General features: G+C 39.2%; 1 protein-coding gene across 3 annotated transcripts in view; it reads left to right on the top strand.

The window, feature by feature from the left end:
* The first annotated feature begins 392 nt into the window (after positions 1 to 392).
* Akap6 (A-kinase anchoring protein 6) overlaps positions 393 to 21,115 on the top strand; it is a 461,670-nt gene continuing 440,947 nt past the window's right edge. For all 3 annotated transcript variants that reach the window (XM_090345201.1, XM_090345199.1, XM_090345200.1), the window contains exon 1: positions 393 to 589. The gene's annotated coding sequence lies outside the window, so the exon portion shown is untranslated. The remainder of the gene's footprint in view (positions 590 to 21,115) is intronic.

Below are 21,115 nucleotides of genomic sequence, written 5' to 3'. Positions count from 1 at the left end.
ATTAAAATCACTTGGTCAGATGTTTATATTCCATTTCGTATGTGTTCATTTTACTTTTGCTCCCTGCTTTGTTCTTTAGGTATCTGATAGATGAGCAAAAATCTTTTTTAGAAATTTAAAAAAGGTATTATAATACTCCTATCAAGAGAGGAAAAAGTAATTGAATTGACTAACAGAAACATTATGCATTTGAGTTCTCATTTGTTTAGTAATAAATCTATATTCTTCTTGACATTTTTCTAAATGTTAAACAAAAGAAGATAATTCTAATATTTTCCAAAGTGCTTTAAAGAAATTCCTTTCAAATGTATGAATTTCAGCCCAACAAGAAGTCCTCTTCCTTTGGTCTAAATTTTGCATATTGTCTGTTTCTTACAGGGCTTCCGTATTGTCTCAGCTCCACTGGAAATGCACCAAGGATTCCTAGCACATCCCAGTTGCCATAGCAACAGCAGCCTTTCCCATAATGAGCTGCATCATCTGAACTGATGTCACAGCATCATGCAGCAGGTCAAACAAGGCATCTCCTAGTATTGCATCCTACAGATGTGCCGTAAACATCAAAAGAAGACAGTGGGAGCAGGAGATGGTGAGTGTTAAATGTCTGGGCCTTAATTGCATGACTGTTTTGTTGGGTAGTTGTGTCTGCTCAGGCAGAGATGGGGGATGTTAGCGGCTTAAAATGGACTGAGGAAAGAAGGGTTGTTTGCCTAAATCTGTTTTTCAGGCTGTTGGATTAAAACAAAGGCCTGTAAGAGTCATGTAGGAATCAAAGTACAAAGAATTTTTCTTGCTGTTCTCTGTCTGTTGTTTTTAGTGTTCGCATAGATTTTTTTCATGCACATAAGATGATTTTCTATTTCAAAAATCATAAATAAGCTCTAAAATAGTCATTCACAGTATTTAAATATTCTAAACATACATATTTCTTTTTGATGGTTCCTTGTTTTCTCTTGTGATTTATGAAATTTTTAGTAATGTGCAGTGTGAAATTCAGTATTTACTCAGTTAGGTTTCAGTTTCTCTATGTCAAGGAACAAATGCTGAATAAGCATTTGATATAACCCTGATGTAAAAAGGATTCTCATATATGTTCAAGACAATTTATTAAAAGTATAGAGACCTAACCCAAATGGAATTATTTGGGCTTTTTTATTTATATGGTAGTTCTTCAATTCATGTCCTCCATAGTTTGTTGAAAGATTGGCACAGTATTTTTCTGTCTTTTGCTGGTCTCTAAAATAGCCAGAGTTGTTTTTCAGGCTGACTTATAACTGAGAAAGGAACAAGTCTTTTTCTGAGGCAGTTGTAGACAAGGGTACCCCTGAGGGAAGGTCTCTGAAAGTAGCAACAATGTTTCTATCTTGTGCTTAATTTGAATCTGAAACTGGTAGGAGGAATAAATATAAGGATCTTCAGTGATTGTCAGTAATACAAATCTCTCAGCTTGGTCATACCCCTCATCTCAATTCTGAAACCAGACAAACATGTATCTGTATTTCAATTTGTAGTTCTGTCTTTAAACATCTTCAACCTTATTTTTTTAAAGAGAGAGTACAACAGTGAAGGAAGGAACAGTGTGTTGCCTTTTGTATTGGGAAATAAAATGGATTTTCCTGGTGTGACTGATTGCTACTATGGGGAAGGAAAAAGAGGCACATGTCAGTTCAATTGATCAATATGTCCACTTAAGATCTGGGAGTGGTCTTATGGCTCAGTGCTGCTAAGCTGATAGTTTTTATCTGAAAAATCTCACAGGAAAGAATGGCAACCCTGGAGTTTCTTTTCTTTTAGATTGTTTTTGAGCTTAAAACAGATCTTTCATAGGAAACAGGAAAAGCACCAGCTTAGAGTGAATTTTTTTTTTGACACACAGAGTTGACTATATTAGTCCCATTGGACACTGCCTGAATGAAAGACCACAGATTTTAATTAGTTTGTTTATATCACAGTCACACACATGCTACTCTCGAGCTTTAAGCTAATATGGTTGACATACATGGGATGGGAGAGGTCAGCTTAGTCTGGCTTTCTCACAAGCACTTAGGAACATTAATTGTTCATTGCCTGATTTTTTGTGTCGCATAGTATGAGCAGAAAGCTCTGCTGGGACTCTTGGGTGTGAACACAGCTAAGTCAAAGCTCTAAGGTGACAGGGAGGAATGCCAGATGATGATGGGGGAAGGGAAAGTGTGTCTAGTGGCTGGATTTTAAGTCTGGAGAAAATCACTCAGTGTCCATTCGAATTTCTCTAAAATATTACTTCCAACAAAAAGCAATGAAGAAAGACTATGTTAACATGAATTGCTAGAAATAAAAAATAATCAAGGGCAGTATTTTAATGGGTTTTCTGTTTGCTTAAGTCTTATATCTTTTGTCTACCGGTGCTCTCAGCTGCTTCATCATGGGTGATTTGTACAATTACTGGAAATCTCAGAGACTAATTCCTTAAGGGCAGTGTTTTTTTTTTAAGTGAAGTCATGCTTAGAGGGTGGGGACAGACACTAGTGGGTGTAGGCTGACGCAGTTATCTAGTGGAACATCTTCCAGTTCAGGCAAGCCTGTAATCCTCCCAACCCCATTAAAGGTTGAAAATACAGTTACAGTTCCTCAATTTTATGCTTTTATGCTCTTTTTGCATCATGAGAACAAAGCCCTGGTAATGGGAACTGTCATCTTGATGCTTCAATTCTTCTCAGAGGGCCCTAGACTGTTCTGCTCTCTGATGAGCTGTGTGTCTTAATTACTGGCTAAGCCTATTTCAGTTACTGTAGTTTTAATATATCCCCAAGGGGTCAGTGTGTGTGTGTGTGTGTGTGTGTGTGTGTGTGTGTGTGTGTATGTGGTGGGAGAGATTGCACTATGGTGTTATTAATTGGTATATCATTGAAATTTTCTAGTATTTAAATAATTTTTTCAAAGTAGTGACTGAAAGATTATCTAGACCATGTTTACTGTGTGACCAACTTTAGATCATGTAGACCTCGTAAGAAGCTAACCTCAAAGAATAATGTTTGGTGATGATTTTTTTTATTACTGAGTTACAAAGTTACAAAGAAGTTATTTCTCTGTAGATAATGATGAGATCATGGTAGTGGTGAAAAATATCAATCATAACAACCACAATGATCATTTTTCAGCTCTTACTGAACTAAGCTTTATGGACAGTCTTATGTAGTCCTTATAATAAAATTATGATGTAGAGAGTCACCATGTCTACAGTGTCACTTTGTTGGTTCAGGTGCTATGTAACCACATGTAAGAGCACATGCCAACTTTCCCAGCACTTAGCATGTAGACTCCTTTTGCCATTAGGGTTGACAATTGCAAGCCAACCTTAGTTATATAACTCACAGTTTTTAGAAATCAGTTCTTAAACAAATTATAAAGTTGCTAAGTTCACACAGTTAGTAAATCATTGGACCAGCATTCCAAATCAGTGCAGTCTGGATGTGAAGTCCACATACTTAGCCAAAGTCAAATTGATTTTAAGACACCTTAACTATATATACCATTCAGAAGAATCATTTACAAACCATCACATATACATCACTCTTCCTCATTCTAATTTAAACTCAGATTTTATATGTATAAGAAAGTCTCATTTACCACACCAAGGGCAATTTCACAGGAAAGAGGAACATGAATCTTGGTTAGATCTGATTATTTATTTTGAGACTAGAGATTTAAGTAAAGCAGAATTGAAGCTCACATCTTTTACTAGTATACTGGCTTGACATCTTTTATTTTTTTTAAAGTAGGATCTTCATATGGAAAATGCTATATAAATGAATCTGAGCATAACAGAGTTTCAGTAAAAGTTTTTACTTGAATCATTAATGATTCAAAGTTGTTATTTCTGTCTTATCAGTTACATATGTAGTGCTCTGTTAACTTTAAGGCAACTGTATTCCCTAATAGCAGGCAAGTAATAGAAACGAAATCTTTCACAATCTAGAAGGTGCCATCAAGATCTATCTCTTGAGTCAATAAAATATAAAAGGAAGTTTATTTGCCAAATGTGCCAGTGGCTGAAATCAAATGCTGTCTTATTTCTGACAATGCACAAGAACAAGTCTTGTGTAATATCCTGGAAGCCTTTAAGGAGAGTTAATGCAGTCATATCTGCATCATCTTGCCCATCTCCAGCTATCCATGCCCAGTGTCATTACTGAACTCTAAGGGCTGCACTTTGTTTGAGTATGGCTAATGCATATGCAGATAGCACATTGATATTGATTCTGGAATGGTCAATACTTAGAAATATTCCACAGAGCTCATTAGCCTTTTTGAAGTTCTGGAAAGAAGTTAACCTATGTCCTAGCCTATGGCAAAGAGACCACAAACCCATGTCTTCATGAAGTACAAGTGTGAGAAGCTGATCAGAAGAAAACAGTTTCTGGGTGCAGTGCCTATGAGAGTTTTGATTTTAGCCTGCAGATTTAATTCAATTTGGCAAACAAGAGAGTATATTCTATGTGCGGATTATAGGCATCACAATTTATAATACAGATGCAAATTCTTTCTTCTTCCCCATTTCTACAATTCTAGAAGAAGAGACAAAGTAACAGGCAAATTTTTAGTAGAATAATACCTTCTGACTGGCACTGCCATAATGTTTTTTTTGTTTGTTTTTTGTTTTTTTGTCAGTAGTTGGGTTTGTACTCTGGACCTGGGCACTCTCCCTGAGTTCTCCAGCTCAAGGCTACTGCCCTACCCCTTTGAGCCTTAGCACCACTTCTGGTTTTCTAGTGGTTAATTGGAGATAAGAGTCTCATGATCTTTAGTGCCAGGGCTAGCTTTAAACTGTGATCCTCAGATCTCAGCTTCCTGAGTGGCTAGGATTACAGGCATGAGCCACCGTGCCCAGCTTCCATAACATTTTTTATTTACTTCTGAAATTCAATATGCTAATAAATAAATTCATTATCTCTGTGCATGCATATAGATGCCTATGAATATGTGGTTTACATATAGAGGCAAATATACTGCATGACTGAACAATTTGTTTTTTGTTTAGATTAGAAGCTTGATGAGTGTTGACAAGACAAATATGGAAATTAGGGCCCTTTTTGGTATAAGCTATTTTGAGGAATATAATTGTAGTCACTTGAACAGTATACTTCTATTTCATTTGACAGATCTGACACTTAAGAAATGTACATAGCAGATCAACTAAGGAGAACTGTTTAAATTTTTTATGAAAGTTATTTCTCTCCATTTAAAAACTACTTTGTCAGAAAGCCCTATAAATCTAGCATTCCAGGAAGCTAGTATGCTAGGGGAGGTATGAACTATTTAACTTTCCAGATTTGTGCATTCACCCTAGCATGCCTTACATGCAACATTTCAAATGGGAAGCAGTCTAAACAATCATTTTAACCAAATGTATTTAAAACTATTTATGACTACATTTTTATGAAATGTTCTAGGTTTTCATTCTTGCACTTATAGGGAGTGTTCAGGTAGGTGAATCTAAGCAGAAAAAGAAGTGTCACTTGCATTTTGACTGCTCTTCCTCTTTCAATGGTAATTGCACATAAGCCAGCTCTGTAGATAGGTCATAAATAGGAGATTTTTAGGTGAATATTTTTTTTAAATAGGTCTTTGACAAGTTAACAGGTAAGTATTTAGAATGAGTAAGTACAAGATTTTTCAGCATCTGAATTCTCAAGTTGCTTTTAGGATTTGGTGAGGATGAAGAAGAAAAAATTTTAAGTCACCAGCCATGTTTTTCTTTACTCTTCAGCCTTAAATCATGCTCCACATTTTCCCAGCCACTGTACAACTCTGCTTGAATTACAAGGGGAAGCAGGGAGAAAATATGGAAGAAGATGTCAAATTGGCTAATGCTTGAGCTGAATCAGGCCTGCAGCTTTGTGGATGTATAAATGGTTCTATAATTTGTTTTATGCTCTTGATATTGCTAACTTGAAATTCCTGAAATTTTAAAATAAGGACCGCTGAATTTTCATTTCCATTGAACTTTGTAAAATATGTAGCCAGTCCTATATAGCCCTTTTGATACTACTGAGTCCTATAGGTTTATAGATCCCGCTTTACTCCTTGCCCTGAGATCTAGAACAATTGAAATAGAAATTATAAAGCTTGATATCTCAGGGACCATTTTTGTCAAACAACTCAGAAAAAATCATCACCAGTCATGATAATTCATCAGTGTGCACAAATCCAGTGACATTTTCATGATAGGCAGTGAGGGACATATTACATTATACCTGATGATATTTGGTAGGTCAAGTTAATTTGTCACTACCATTGCTTTCAAGGGAGCAATTACATCTTCTTTGTAAAGCAAGCTAATTAACCATTGGTTCAATGTTTATATTATTTTTTCTCTTTGTGTACTATGTGATTACTTTTATTCCCTTCTTAGTTTAACTCTCATTTAAATTATACAACATATTTATGGTATTTATCCTTTTTCCCCCTATTCCCTAGCTCCAGGAGGCTGGTGGGCCTCTAATTTGAGGTCATATTATTGCAGGAAGAGTTCACTTTTTTTTTAATTAAAAAGGGAATTACACTCAATATTTATAATGAACCTCTCTTTGCAAGGCACTTCATTAATGCTAATTTTCCAAAGCCCAGATCCACTATTACTGTTTCTGGTGATTAGATCTTGGATTTTATGGTAAATGAAACATTCTCACGTAGGATATTGTAGTAAGAAAAAGTTACATTAATCTATTAAGCTACAGACTTGCAAAATTATCAAGAGTATTATTTTAAATTATTGTACTAAGAGGAAAGATAATCTTTTACTTTTTAGACTATGTGAATAAATAGAGACTGGACAAATCCACGAGGGTCTTTTGTCACCTTTGAAAGCCTACACATGGAATCCTCTGCAAAGACTGAATCGCAAGATGTCACAGACTTGCTCTCTACCCTTAAACAATCCTGATATTTATCGTGTTTACCATTGTGCAAGCCACAAACCAAGATGTTTCAGGTCATTTCACCAGTGATAAACAATCAACAAGTGCATCAAATGTCCACCATATGCAAGAACATAGGCTAAAGGAAACAATGTTTTACAAGCAAGGACATCTGTAGTGATGCACAAATGTATTATGTGGACACAACTTTCATATATATTACTTAGAGAGACAGGTGTCTGGGCTTTCTGTGTAAATAGTTTTGATTGCCTTTTTCTTCTGCACATACCCCCAGACTGTGGTTGCCCTCTTCAGTTCCTTACTTTAAATGTTTTTCTAGTAACCTTTACTAGATAGGCTCTACCTTTGCTGGCCCACTCAAGATCATTGTTTTCTGAACTCTCAGCTTTCTCCATCATAATTGGCTTCTATTTACCCAGTCTTAAATGATTATTTTCTGGGGCAGTGCTAAACTCATCACATTCCTCACCATCACCCCTACTACTGCTGCACACTGCCCCCCCAATCATCATCTATGTGCTACTTTTTATTCTTATTATTTTTGAAAAGGGTTGTGGAAAAGAGACCTTCACACACTTCAGGCAGAATAGAGGGGAACCAAACCACCGGCTGCACCAGATATAGGTGCAGAGAGGAACTTAATGGCAGAGAAGATTATATAGGAAAAGGAGAGGAGGAGGTGGGGCCACAGGATGTGGAAGTGACTTCAGAGCGTGAGGTCCTTTTGCTGAGTCACAGTCAAGTAATTGACAGTCAGTTGATTGACAGTTACAGGTGATTCCTGGTTTCAAGGAGGTGATTTCTGGTTATGCTAGCTGCTGTCCTTTAGAAAGAGAGGGGGCAAGGCAAAAGGGTGGTTCTCCAGGACAGACCTAGCAATTTTAACATAAAAATATCCCAACTAAAACCAATTGACATTACATCTCCTCTGATATGCTGCTTGTGAAATAACTTTCAAAAGTTGATTTAAATTCTGCCCTGTATTGTTTGTTTTCTATATTTGTGTGCATTAGAAGGGATTGGTCCTTTAAGATTCCCCTCAGTCACTCTTGTAGACAGTTTGTGTGAAAATCACCTACCAAATACCTAACAACAAGGTCATATGTGTTAGAAAACTACTTGCAAAAATGAATATAATGTAAGTGTAGTTTATAAAAGAAACTGTCCCTTACTGCTATTGTTACATTTCACTTTTAATTAAAACTAAATAAAAAATAAGGAAGTAATAATAAGGTAGGCAGCATACTAAGAAGCCAGAGGGATGAACATTTCTTCAACTGTGTCTAGGAGTGGCATGCAGCTTCAAAATACTATGGGAAAACACCTGCTTCAGAAGGGCAGCTGCACCAACAAATGGACAAATCTGAAAACAAAAACAATTACAGTAATAGGTGTGATTGCTCTGATAACTAATAAAGATTCACATTAGCAAATTAAGGTATTTATTTAGTAGTAAAGATCAATCATAGACTTTTTAAATACTTAAATTTTTTACTAACCTGAAAATGAATAGAGAAGTAAAAGACCAAGTAAAAGATAATAATGGTCATTTAAAAGCAGACACAGTCAATTCAGTTATTTTTTTCTTTTTCATATATTTTTTATTGTAATTAATAGAAGGGTTACATTATATTCCCCAAATAGAAGATGCATTAATTCACATACATTGATACCCTTTCTCATGTCTTGGTCCCCATTTCCCTCCCCCCACCCCTACCCTTCATCTTGTTTCCCCCCCCTTCCCTATCCAATTTCAAATAACCAAATACAAATATATCCAATATATCAGATAACAAAGTGAGATACTGTAACAATATGAGATAACCAAGGGACAGCAAAAGAGATGAGAGATAACATGGTACATTAAGGACAACAATCACTTATTACATGGCTTTTGTTTCTGTATCCTGGAGGTCCTTTCATTTAGTGTCCTACTATATGGCCTTATGTATCTAGGTTTTGCTCTATTATGAGAGCCCAAGGTTTCTACTGATTATGACAAATGAGGGAAACCTATGTTCCTTTGAGTCTGGCTTACTTCACTTCATATGATTTTTTTCTAAGTCTTTCCGTTTCCTAACAAATGGGGCAATGTCATTCTTTCTGACAGCAACATAGAATTCCATTGTGTACAAATGCCACATCTTGTTGATCCACTCATTAACTGAGGGACATCTGGGTTGGTTCCATATCTTTGCTATGGTAAATAGTGCTGCAATGAACATTGTTGTGCTAGTGTATTTAGTATGTTCTTGTTTCTGGACAATTGGGTAAATGCCTAGTAGTCTTTTTTTTTTAATTTGAAATACTTATTGAAGTTTTATTCATTCCTTCTTTACATTTATCTTCATTGGTTTTCTGCACACAGCTCTTCTAATCCTTATCTAGACTCTGTTAGTCTAGCATCTTGTGACTTTCCTCACCAGTGGCCCATGCTGAGTGGTTTCTTGAGTTATCCATTTGAAGTGAATGAGCACTCCTGTGTATCAGCCAACATCAACCATTCTCACCTAAAGAATAATAAGAAAAAGTTAGTATGAAAGACAAAGGTTCAAAGTAGAGGCCTGAAAATGCTACTTCAAAACTTAAAGAGTAAAATTGCAGAGATAAAGATTGGGATAAGTTACAGCATTTAAAAAAAAAAGGAAGAAACTTCACCGGGGGGGGGGGGATATCTATTATTCTTTATGTAAGCATTAAAGACACTAAAATGAGAATGAAAAGTCTGTCTTCTTTAAAATGCAAAAGCCTAACTCCTATTTTCACCAACCTGAGCAAAAAGTAGTTTGACTGCAACTCCAAATATACTATCCCTTATGTGAAGGTGTGTGACAACGTCTACCTTTCTAAATGATATGTCTAGTCTTTTGAGGAACTGCCAGACTGCTTTCCATAGTGGTTAAATGAGTTTGCACTCCCACCAACAGTGTAGTAGTGATCCCTCCTGGCCACATCCCCTCCAGCATAATTCAGTTATTTTTAAAATTGTTTTTTACTGTCAGGATAAAGTATAGAGTGGTTACATTTGTCAGGTAGTGGGTACATTACTTCTTGAACATTAATACCCCTTCTCATGTTTTTGTTCATTTATTTTTTTATTTAGAGTTTTTCCTTTTGTTCTGTGCTTTGCTTAGTATTATTGTTTGTTATAGAGGTGAATTAACCCATATATTTTCTTTTACAGTTTAAAATTATTCTTTAAGAAAATAATAGTCATTATGATCTCTGGAATAATGTTTTACTCTGATTCTCAAGATTGTTAATACCATCCTTAAATATCATATATGCCAAGATACTGAAACACGAATTAGTAAATTGACTTGATTACTGCCCACCAGCTTGATACACAAAATGTTTCTAGTAAAAAGTAGTCTAGAACATTAGCTGATAGGGAAAATTCCATATTACCAAAGCTAAAATAGTTTTTTTCAAAGGCTTGTCCCATATGATTGTTTACATTTGGGGCTTTGAAATTGTAAAATCTAATAGTTTACACCTATATAAATAGATTAATATTTTCTGAGCAAGTTATTAATGGTGAAGAAAGTAGGCAGGGATTTGATACTACCTAGGGAATAATAGTCACATTTTTCCTTCTTTAAATTTTTTTTAAAATTATATTATCTTTAAATAGTTGTAAAAAGCGTTTATATTTTACCATGTCAGTCTGTGAGTATAATGCACATGATCAATATCCTATTTCCCTCTTGACTCTTTCTTTCCTGACACTCTGTGAAGCCTAAATCCTGGGTAAAAACAAGAGCCTAGGATGGTTGCTGGTGGCTCACACCTTTAATCCTAACTACTCAGGAGGCTGAGATCTGAGGATCTCTGTTTAAAGCCAGCCCAGGCACAAAAATCCATGATACTCTTATCTCCAAGTGGACCATCACAAAACTAGAAGTGGCCCTGTGGCATAAAGTAGTAGACTGCTAGCCTTGAAATAAAGAGCTCAGGGACAGCACCCAGGCTCAGAGTTCAAGCCCCATGACCAACCAAAGAAAACAAAATGGTGCTGTGGCTCAAGGGGTAGGGTGGTAGCCTTGAGCTAAAGAGCTCAGGAACAGTGCCCAGGCCCAGAGTTCAAGCCCCACGACATAGAGAAAGGGGGGGGGGAGAAAGAAAACAAAGAAAGAAAACAAAAAACAGAGCCGGGCAGCAGAGTAGATTTTAGAGCTAGGTCTATTTGACATCTATTCTTACTTTTTTTTTTTTGCCAGACCTGGGTTTGAGCTCAGGGCTTGAGCACTGTCTTTGGGCTTTCTCAAGGCTAGAGCTCTAGCACTTGAGCCAAAGCCCCACTTCCGGCTTTTTTTCTATGTATGTGGTACCAAGGAATCAAACCCGTGTCTTTGTGCATGCTAGTGAAGCACTCTACCACTAGGCCAAACTCCCGGCCCAATTCTTACTTTTTAAAGGATTAGATCTATGATATTTAATTTCTTAGAGTCTTATTTGATGTAAATAAAAAGTAAGAGATGAAAAACTTCATAGAATAAAATGAGCCATTTTTGTTATATGATGTTATGTTATGATATGTTATTGCTATGAAGTAGGCTTTATTTTTCCTACTCAGTAGAGGGATAACATTATTACTCGCTCAAAAAAGAAGTTTCAGTTTCTCCACAACTCCAAATCTGAAACCAAAACCCTCCAATGTATTTTAAATGTTTATACTGTGCCAAGCACATATAATATCTCCTTTAATTTCCTTTCCTGCCGATTTGTTTCCCATAACACTTATCACCATCTGTAATAAGTTTTGCTTATTTATTATTGGTTTTCCCCCTAGTATAATGGAAGGTGTAAAAGGGCAGAAATTTTTGTGTTTTGCTTATTGATGTCTCTTTAGTTCCTAAAATCAGTCCCAGCATGTGATACACAATCAATAAATACTTACTCCAAGAATGAACTAACTCATCAAACTACTTGAAGGAGGCAATATATCATTTAACATACAGAAAATTCCTTTTCTTTTGTACTGATTCTTTTCAAAGTGTTAAACATCTTGAAATGATTTTTTTGCTATTTTAGGTAGCATGTCTTCAAGAAACCATTTGTCTGATGATTAGAGCATTATGTACCATCTGATTATTCTAAAGTCTTTTATTGAAAGTAGTGATAGTGTGTAGGCAGCATAGAGGTCTTCTTCACAGGACTTCTTTGAGGGAACAGGGTTTTGTAGGTATGTCATCTGAAAGATGTACTCATACTTCTACTGGTAGGAAGAATATCCTTTAGGAACAGTTTTTTTTTTATTCTCCATCAAATCATGAATCCTTAACAAGAAATCTAATTGAGGGATTGGTAGATTCTGAAAGAAATCTTTGATTATAGTTCCCAGTAGTAAGAATAATACTCTTTATCAGTCAGCCCTTTCTGATTGCTTATAAAAATGTCCCAATGAAAATTAACAAAGCACCAGGAACATAATGATACAGTTGTTTGGGCCAGAACATACAGCAATATAAATGAAAGAAATAATTAAGATTGCTGATTTATGCTATTTATTTTAAGTCAGAGGCAAACTATCCTCTAACAGTAAATATCTAGAGTTGAATTTTATATTGAAGGCAAATTTTTAATGTCATGATTTTGAACTTGGTGTTCTTAGGGAGTATATGTGAGATTTATTCTATTTTCTTGAAATTAAACCATTTTGACAGCATACTAGTTTCAGAATGCTTTTCTCTCTCTCTCTCTCTCTTTTTTAAAAATATCTTTTTTTATTTTATTTTTTGTCTGTCGTGGGGACAGAACTCAGGGTCTGAGCACTGTCCTTGGGCTTTCTCAAGGCTAGAACTCTACCACTTGAGCCATAGCACCACTTCTGGCTTTTTGCTATGTATGTGGTACCGAGGAATCAAACCTGGGTCTAGGCAAGCACTCTTACCACTAGGCCAAACTACTGGCCTCAGAAGGCCTTCCTCTTTAAAGAGACAATTTTCAAAAGCAAGTAGAAACACATCCTTGGAGGAGGTATTATTACTATAACAAGCTATAGTTTTTAATTTTCTTTTTGCCAGTCTTAGGGCTTGATATCAGGTCCTGAGCACTGTCCTTGGGCTTTCTCAAGGCTAGCATGCCATTGTTCCAGCTACAACACCGCTTCTGACTTTTTTCTGTGATTGTGTTATCAAGGAATCCAATCAGGGTCTTCATGCATGCTGGGCAAGCACTTTACCACTAGGCCAAATTCCTCGTAATTCTGTTGAAATTCTGTTTTTACTGTATGTTTTCTTTTATGGACATTATTTTTTTATTAAAGAATTTATTAACATTGATTTTTACATCATATTTCAAATGATATGTTTAACAAACAAGTATTCAAGAAGGGAATCTCTATATACAATCACCGGACTTAGATTTTAGAACATAATCAAAATTAGGCTGAGGATTAGTATGTCATAGTACATATTAATCTATGTAATAAAACATTATGTCTATAGAGTCATAAGTTTTTATGTCTATATAGTTGTATTTATATTTTCAGTACCATGTCCATAGCATTGGGTATGGAACTTTTGAGTCCTTGCTCTTGTACTATTTGGATCTAATAGCCACATATTAAGGATACCATGTGCCTTTTGTTTCTTTGGCCTTGACTTGTCTCACTCAACATGTTTCTTTCTAGATTCATCCATTTCCCTGTGAATGCCATTATTTTATCTTGTCTGTTGGCTATGTAGAATTCCATTGTGTATATATACCACATTTTCAGTATCCATTCATCTGCAGTAGTGTTGCTCCTCTCTGGGGCAGCAACACAGGAACGGGGAGGGACACACAGGGCCAGCCTGTAGTCCCCCGGGAGCCGAGCGAGATGGTAAGTGTCGAAGACCCAGCCCTCCCCCAATCACCGGGGAAGAAAAAACCACGCTGAGTCAGAAACAGTGTTAACCATGGAAGCGCATCAGATCTCTCTGCTGATCTCTGCTGATCTCTCGTTCTCTCTGATGCTCTCCCTCTTTATTGCGTCCGACAATTAGTTACATACTGTTAGGGTAGGAGAAGGTGGGCACTGGGAAGCTAGCCAATAGGAAGAGGGCCCCTGTGCTACCACTAAGGGTCTGGGTGGGGCTTTCAGGTAGTGGGCAGGACAGGTGCAGGAAAGCGCACGAGACTTGAGCTGCTGCGAGACCCGCGAAACTGCGGGGGGTTCAATCAAGTCACGTACACAGAAATGCCTTAAGAGAGGTATGCAAAAGACCGAATGCCTGGACAAAGCCCTTTAATTGCAGCTGAGCCAGAATCAGGCTTCAGGGATGGAGGCTAGGCCCCAACAATTCCCCCTTTTTTGTTTATTAGAACAGGGGGGGACAAGCGCGCAAAACCCCTGTCTTAGGTCGTCCCCTTCAGGGGATCTTACCCGTCATTGAGCGCTCTGCGGCCTTCTGTCCCACAGTACAGATCACCCCCGGGCCTGTCTTAGGTTGTCCCCGCTCCAGAGATCTTACCCGTCATTGGCTCTCGGGGAGACATCTAAGGGGAGTCAAGGGATCCTTCCTCGTCATTGGGCTCTCCTTGGTCATAGGAGTTATTGGCATTGGTAGCAAGCCTCTGGTAATGCACCTGTACGTTCATCAATTGAGTGGATTCGTTCATCAACTGAATGGATTCTATCCTGCTTTGAATGAATTGTAACCTTATTGATAACACAGGGCCCAAAAGTTAAGAGTAAGAAGAAGAGGAGTATAGGGCCAAGGAAGGACATAGGGTAGCCATCTGTGCAGTCCGGTCCAGAGGATGTTGATGATGGGTATCTTGACTCCAAGAAGAAACAGGATCAGCACTGTAAGGTCCATCATTTATTCTGAAAAAGAAGAGAGAGAGAGAGATATCCTCAGGAGGCAGAGAGCCTTCTGGGTGTTCATCAATATTATCGGGGTCCCTCCATATTTGGGGACAATATTTAAGATCCCTTGTAGGGACCCAAATTGGCTTTGTTTCATCAGTGGGGAAAACACAACCAAATCCTCTTCCAGCTGTAATGAGGGGGTCAGGGCCCCTGCACTCCCCATTAAGGGGGTCCTTCCACCGGACATAGACAGTTCGATAGGGAATAGAAGTTGTCCAATGTTTCTGGAAGGGTGAGAGATGTTCCCCTTTGGAAAAATTTAAAATATTGAGAGTAAACAAAGCCATCTTTAGCTGATCATGGGGGGGGGAGTGTATTCCCCCTTTTTTGTTTTATTAATTGAGATTTAAGGACATGGTTATATCTTTCTACTATTGCTTGTCCTCTGGGATTATGAGGGATGCCAGTAGTATGGGTAATTTGCCATTGTTTAAAGAAGTCATCAAGAGACTTGCTTACAAAACATGGACCGTTATCGGTTTTTATTTGGTCTGGCAATCCGAGAGTAGCAAAACATTGAAGAAAATGACTGATAGCATGTTTAGCTCTCTCCCCGGAATGGGCTGTAGCCCAACAGGCATGGGAAAAGGTGTCTATTGTTAAAAAAATGTATTTAAGTTTTCCAAAAAAGGGAAAATGTGTAACATCCGTTTGCCACAGATTATTAGGCCTAAGACCTCGAGGGTTAACACCGCCCATTTGGAGCGGTGGAACCTGTAAGAAAGGGTGACATGATTTGCACGTTCTAATAATCTTTTTTAGGTCTTTAATAGCGACTTGGGGAAATCGGTGGTGTAGTCCCCTCCAGTTGGCATGCGTGAGCCGATGGAAAGAGATAGCCTCCTGTAAAGTGTAACATTCAGGATTAGAGGCTAACTGGTCAGCGAGGGCATTGCCTTTGGTCAAAATACTTGGAAGGCTTTGATGTCCCCTCAGATGTTGAATAAACATAGGCGCAATCCTTTGTTTGAGCAAATTTCTAGCTTGAATCATCAAAGGAGTGATGGGGTTACTATCAAGTTTAATATGAGCTTCCATGAGGTTAGGTAACAAATTGACCACATACAGGCTATCTGAGAATAGGTTAAGAGGACCAGTAACCTCATATAGAGCTAAGACCACCGCATAAAGTTCCTTAAACTGCGCTGAGCCCTGTATTTCATGAGACAGGGTCACTGCAGGAGAAGAATTGCCTTTACCTGGGGGGAAAATAACAACAGAAGCCCCCTTCTTGCCTCCATCCGTGAATACGGTGGGGAAGGAGGGATCAGCTTCACTTAGAAAAAGTTTTGGAGGTCGCCACTCCAGCTGGCTAAAGGAGCGCATCCATTTATGGGGACCATAATGACAATCCACTTTACCTGGAAAGCCTTCCATGGCTATTGCAAGTCTAGCATTATTTCTTTGTAGCCAAGAGAAATCATTAATCCTAAAGGGGACAATAAGAGAGTGGGGTTCACTCCCAAAAAGACGAGTGGATAAGTCTCGTCCTTTGACAATGCAATCTGCCATCTGGTCAATCATGGAGTAAACTCTAGGTGTTCCTCCGACTGACAGATGAATCCAGTGAAGAGGTTCCCCTTCCTGGCCTAAAAGGGCAGTGAAGAGGGTCTGTCCTGATAGGACATAGAGCGTTAGGGGCATAGCAGGATCATACCTCTTTAAGGCTGCTTTATTGATAGCTAATTGAATTTTATTTAGAACCTCCTTATGATCAGCTGACAATGTTACTATGGAGGTCAGATCAAGAGCCTTTAAGAGATCAAAAAGAGGTGTGAGGGTTGCAGTGGTTATAGAGATCCATGGTCTCATCCAATTAATTTCACCAAGAAGTTTTTGAAGTTGGGGCAGGGTATAAGTATCTTGGATAGATAATTGGGGTTTTAAAGGAGACACAACATCCAGTGTTAGGACAGATCCCAGGATTTTAAAGGGGGGTATCTTTTGGATTTTTTCTGGGGCAATCTGGAAGCCATTAACTTTTAACAGTTGGAGACATTTATTAAAAAGACAATCTAAATGCTGAGTGTCTGGGCTTCCTATAATGATATCATCCATATATACATAGAAAAGTGAGCCTGTCTCCTCGTTAAGAGGGGATAAGACTCTAGACATATAGTCCTGACATATAGGTGGACTATTGGCCATACCTTGAGGTAGAACTGTCCATTCAAAACGCAAATCAGGGCCCTTATAATTTAATGAAGGAAGGGAGAAGGCAAACTTCTCAGTATCTTCCGGGTGGAGAGGAATAGAGAAAAAACAATCTTTGATGTCTATGACTATGAGATATTGGTGATTAGGAATGGCAGGTATCCAGGGCATCCCCCTTTGGGGGGTCCCAAAAAGTTCCATCCTCTCATTTATTTTTCTCAAATCTTGGAGTAGTCTCCACTTGCCATTAGGCTTTTTAATCACAAATACTGGGGAGTTCCAAGGGCTCAGAGACTTCCTTTTTATGCTTTTCTCAACTCTATCAACAAAAGTAGACAGGTCCTCTCTTGGTCTTTGGTTAATTCCTGCTATAGGAGACTCAGAGGGACCCTCCTCCAGTTTTCTCCAGGCCGCTAGGCCCAAAGCTGTAATCTGATCCTGATAGGGAGGGGGGATGGCGGCCTGCTGGACCCCCGTTGAGTACTGATCGGAGGTCCCTGTAAGCATCCCCAAAGTAATGGGGATTACAGGTTGCACGTGTTGGTTCCTCTCCGCCTGTTGCTGGCATTCTTCTATATACAGGGCACACCAGTTAATGAAAAGTGGGCCTGGAAGAACTGCTTTGGCTAGAGCCATCCAATCGGCTGCAGTACATGGTTGATGAGCAAGGCCTTGGAGGATGGTTTCCGTCCAAGGAGCATTAGGGCCAACTTCTAAGACAGCTTTTTTGAGTTCCTTAAGGTCGCCAGGCTCCCAGGGATACCCGGTTGCAGGGCGGTTACCACCCGGGTCAATATTAACCAGGAATAGCTGGCAGGACTCCGGGCCAGGTTCAAATGGTGCCTCACTAGTGACACTGTCTGTTGGGGTCACGCTCTCCGGCCTTTCTGACACACTTCCACTCAAAGGCTGCAATATCTTGTGGGCCTCAGAAGCACCATGCCTGTCTGGTGAATGGAGCCCTGGCAGGCCCAGACCCTCCTGTGAGACTACTGAGGGTGGATGGAACCCTGGCGCTGTGGGGGTTGGGAAGCTAACAGGGCACACTAGGCCCGGACCCTCCTGTGAGACTACAGAGGCCTCATGGCCTGGGTTTGATGGGGGAGGAGCAAAGGGTGGCTCCTTCTCATCTCCCCGAGGGGAACTTGGCCTTTCAGTAGACAATGAGAGATTAGCATCTCCGCAGGGAGTAAGGGAGGCATCTGGCCTCTCTTTGTTAACTGTGTCCCCAGGGGACTCAGCTCTCAGGTTGGAAAGTTGAGGAGAAAAACTAGAAACGCCTCGTGGAGGAATCTCCCCTTGATTAATCTGGGCTTTTCTGATTAGATGCTCAGTTTTGTCCCAAATATTCCAGTCTACCAAGTTGCTAGTTGGCAGCCACAGGGCGATTTTAACTAAAGTATCCCAAACTTTACATGTCTGTGCAACTAAAATCTCTAACCCTCGACTTTTAAGGAAGAGCTTAAGAGAGTCGAGGGAAGGGTCATTCTTAGAAAGGTTCTTTCCCATATTTGATGGGAGTACACTTACCCGCAGTCCGATTAGCTCGTCGGCGGTGAGTTTCTCGAGCACGTGGAGCCCTCACACGGGGCGGCAGTTTCCTCACACGGGGCACCAGCTGTTGCTCCTCTCTGGGGCAGCAACACAGGAACGGGGAGGGACACACAGGGCCAGCCTGTAGTCCCCCGGGAGCCGAGCGAGATGGTAAGTGTCGAAGACCCAGCCCTCCCCCAATCACCGGGGAAGAAAAAACCACGCTGAGTCAGAAACAGTGTTAACCATGGAAGCGCATCAGATCTCTCTGCTGATCTCTGCTGATCTCTCGTTCTCTCTGATGCTCTCCCTCTTTATTAGTTACATACTGTTAGGGTAGGAGAAGGTGGGCACTGGGAAGCTAGCCAATAGGAAGAGGGCCCCTGTGCTACCACTAAGGGTCTGGGTGGGGCTTTCAGGTAGTGGGCAGGACAGGTGCAGGAAAGCGCGCGAGACTTGAGCTGCTGCGAGACCCGCGAAACTGCGGGGGGTTCAATCAAGTCACGTACACAGAAATGCCTTAAGAGAGGTATGCAAAAGACCGAATGCCTGGACAAAGCCCTTTAATTGCAGCTGAGCCAGAATCAGGCTTCAGGGATGGAGGCTAGGCCCCAACACAGTAGGGCATCTGGATTGTTTTCATTGTCTGGCTATTGTGAATAGAGCAGAGATAAACATAGCTGAGCAGGTGTCCTTATCATATCTTGGGTTATGATGTTCAGGGTAGATGCCCAGAAATGGTATGGACATAATTCTTATTTATCTTCTCATTTAACAGTGAACAGGAACCAGTTTTAACTCTGTGGCCCACAACACTGGTGTTACTATTCAAAATGTACAACTAGTTCTATGCCTAGGGGAAATTGCCTAACTTCCTAAGATCTACCTTTTTATTTTGTGCCTATTTTGGGACTTGAACTCAGGGCCTAGGTGCTGTCTCTCAGCTTTATTTTTTTCTCAAGTCTAGTGCTCTACCACTTGAGCCACATCTCCACTTCCCACTTTTTGTTGTTGTTATTGTTAATTGGAGATAAGAATCTCACAGATTCTTTTTGCTTGTGCTGGCTTTAAACAGCAGCTCTCAGCTCTCAGCCTTCTGAGTAGCTAGGATTACAGGCATGAGCCACTGGCACCTGTCCGGCAAGTGCTCTGCTTTTTATTTTTTTTTTTAGTGGTTGCTGTTTTGTCAAAAATTGTGAAACTTAGAAATGATGTGTATGAAACACCTGATTCTGGGATATAAGAAATGCCCGAGTGGTCAGTTAGACTGAGCTCTTATAATTGGCCTCTCTCTCATTTGTTGAGATTTTTTGTTATAATTTCAGACCTGAGGGGTACCATTGGTCAACAAGTCTTGTACCAGACATCTAGTCCATTTTCCCTCCTCCTTCTTAAAACTGTACAGAAGCAACAGCATTGCATGACCAGCTTTACACAGTAAAATACTGGGAAAACTAGCAGAAATGCTGCTTGTAAATTGTCTTCATAGTCTACCTAAGTCTCAAGTCCTTTTTAAAGTTTTGCTCATTCTTTCAATTCTCTGCAGTCATAACAATAAGCCGCAGTCTAAAGATTCATACAGTGAGAACAAAGAAGGATATTCTTAGGAGGGAATCATGAGGGCTCGTAGTTATGTGCATATGATCTTATAAAAGATGCTCGAAATGACCTCCAAGAATGGAAATTGAGTTTTTTTTATTGTAGTTTGTGGTTTTTTTCCTTCTTTCCTTTTTCCTTGGGTTTATTTCCTCCTGTCCTTGTTTTTGATTTCTGTACACTTTGTCTTGTATATAAGTTTATCTGATTTGGGGAGAAACAGGGGAAGTAGGGTATGGTGGGACAAAGGGTCAACCAATACAGAAGTGAAACCCACTGGAAGTGAACTATACAACTTGCAGGGTGAGAAGGTGGTTAGTTAGGAGAACAAATGAGAGAGAATGAGGAAGGGGTTGACACTATTCAAAAGGAAATGTAGTCATTACCTATGTGTAACTCCTCTGTACAACACCTTTACAGTAAAATAAAATAAAATAGCATAAATCTGAAAATAGAAATTAAAAAACAATTAGAAGTGACAGTGGTAAGAGCAACTCTAATTTTTATTTATTTATTTTTTGCCAGTCCTGGGCCTTGAACTCAGGGCCTGGGCACTGTCCTTGGGCTTTCTCAAGGCTAGAGCTCTACCATTTAAGCCTCAGCACCATTTCTGGCTTTTTTCTATGCTAGGCAAGCACTCTACCACTAGGCTAAACTCCTGGCCCAACTACAATTAAAAAGAAATTTTATCCAAGGAATTGAACTCCCCAAACAAATTGTACTTACAGTTGGTCCTGTGCAAAACTGGGGACTTATGTTCTAGGTTCCTATTATTGTTCATAGAGACCTGGAGCCTGATCTTATAGCCTAGTGTCAGTGTCCATTTTTCTGCTTTCCCAAGGCAGTATCCCATTATCAACCTATATACTATTGCCATAATAATGGATTTCAAGAGTTGTATATACAAGTGAAAAATAATAAAAACAAGAGATTCTGTGTAATGTTCTTAATTGAATGAACCTGCACTATAACCATGATTTTGAAGAATATGTACAGTTGATCATAATAGTATTAGAGTCAGAAAAATTATAAAACTAATTAGTTCCACTGAGTT

The sequence above is a fragment of the Megascapheus bottae genome, chromosome 14 (assembly GCF_031878675.1).
Source record: "Megascapheus bottae isolate mThoBot1 chromosome 14, mThoBot2.hap1, whole genome shotgun sequence".
NCBI classification, from domain to species: domain Eukaryota; kingdom Metazoa; phylum Chordata; class Mammalia; order Rodentia; family Geomyidae; genus Megascapheus; species Megascapheus bottae.
The sequence above is the reverse complement of the archived record's forward strand: the minus strand, read 5'-3'. Positions and strand labels throughout refer to the sequence as shown.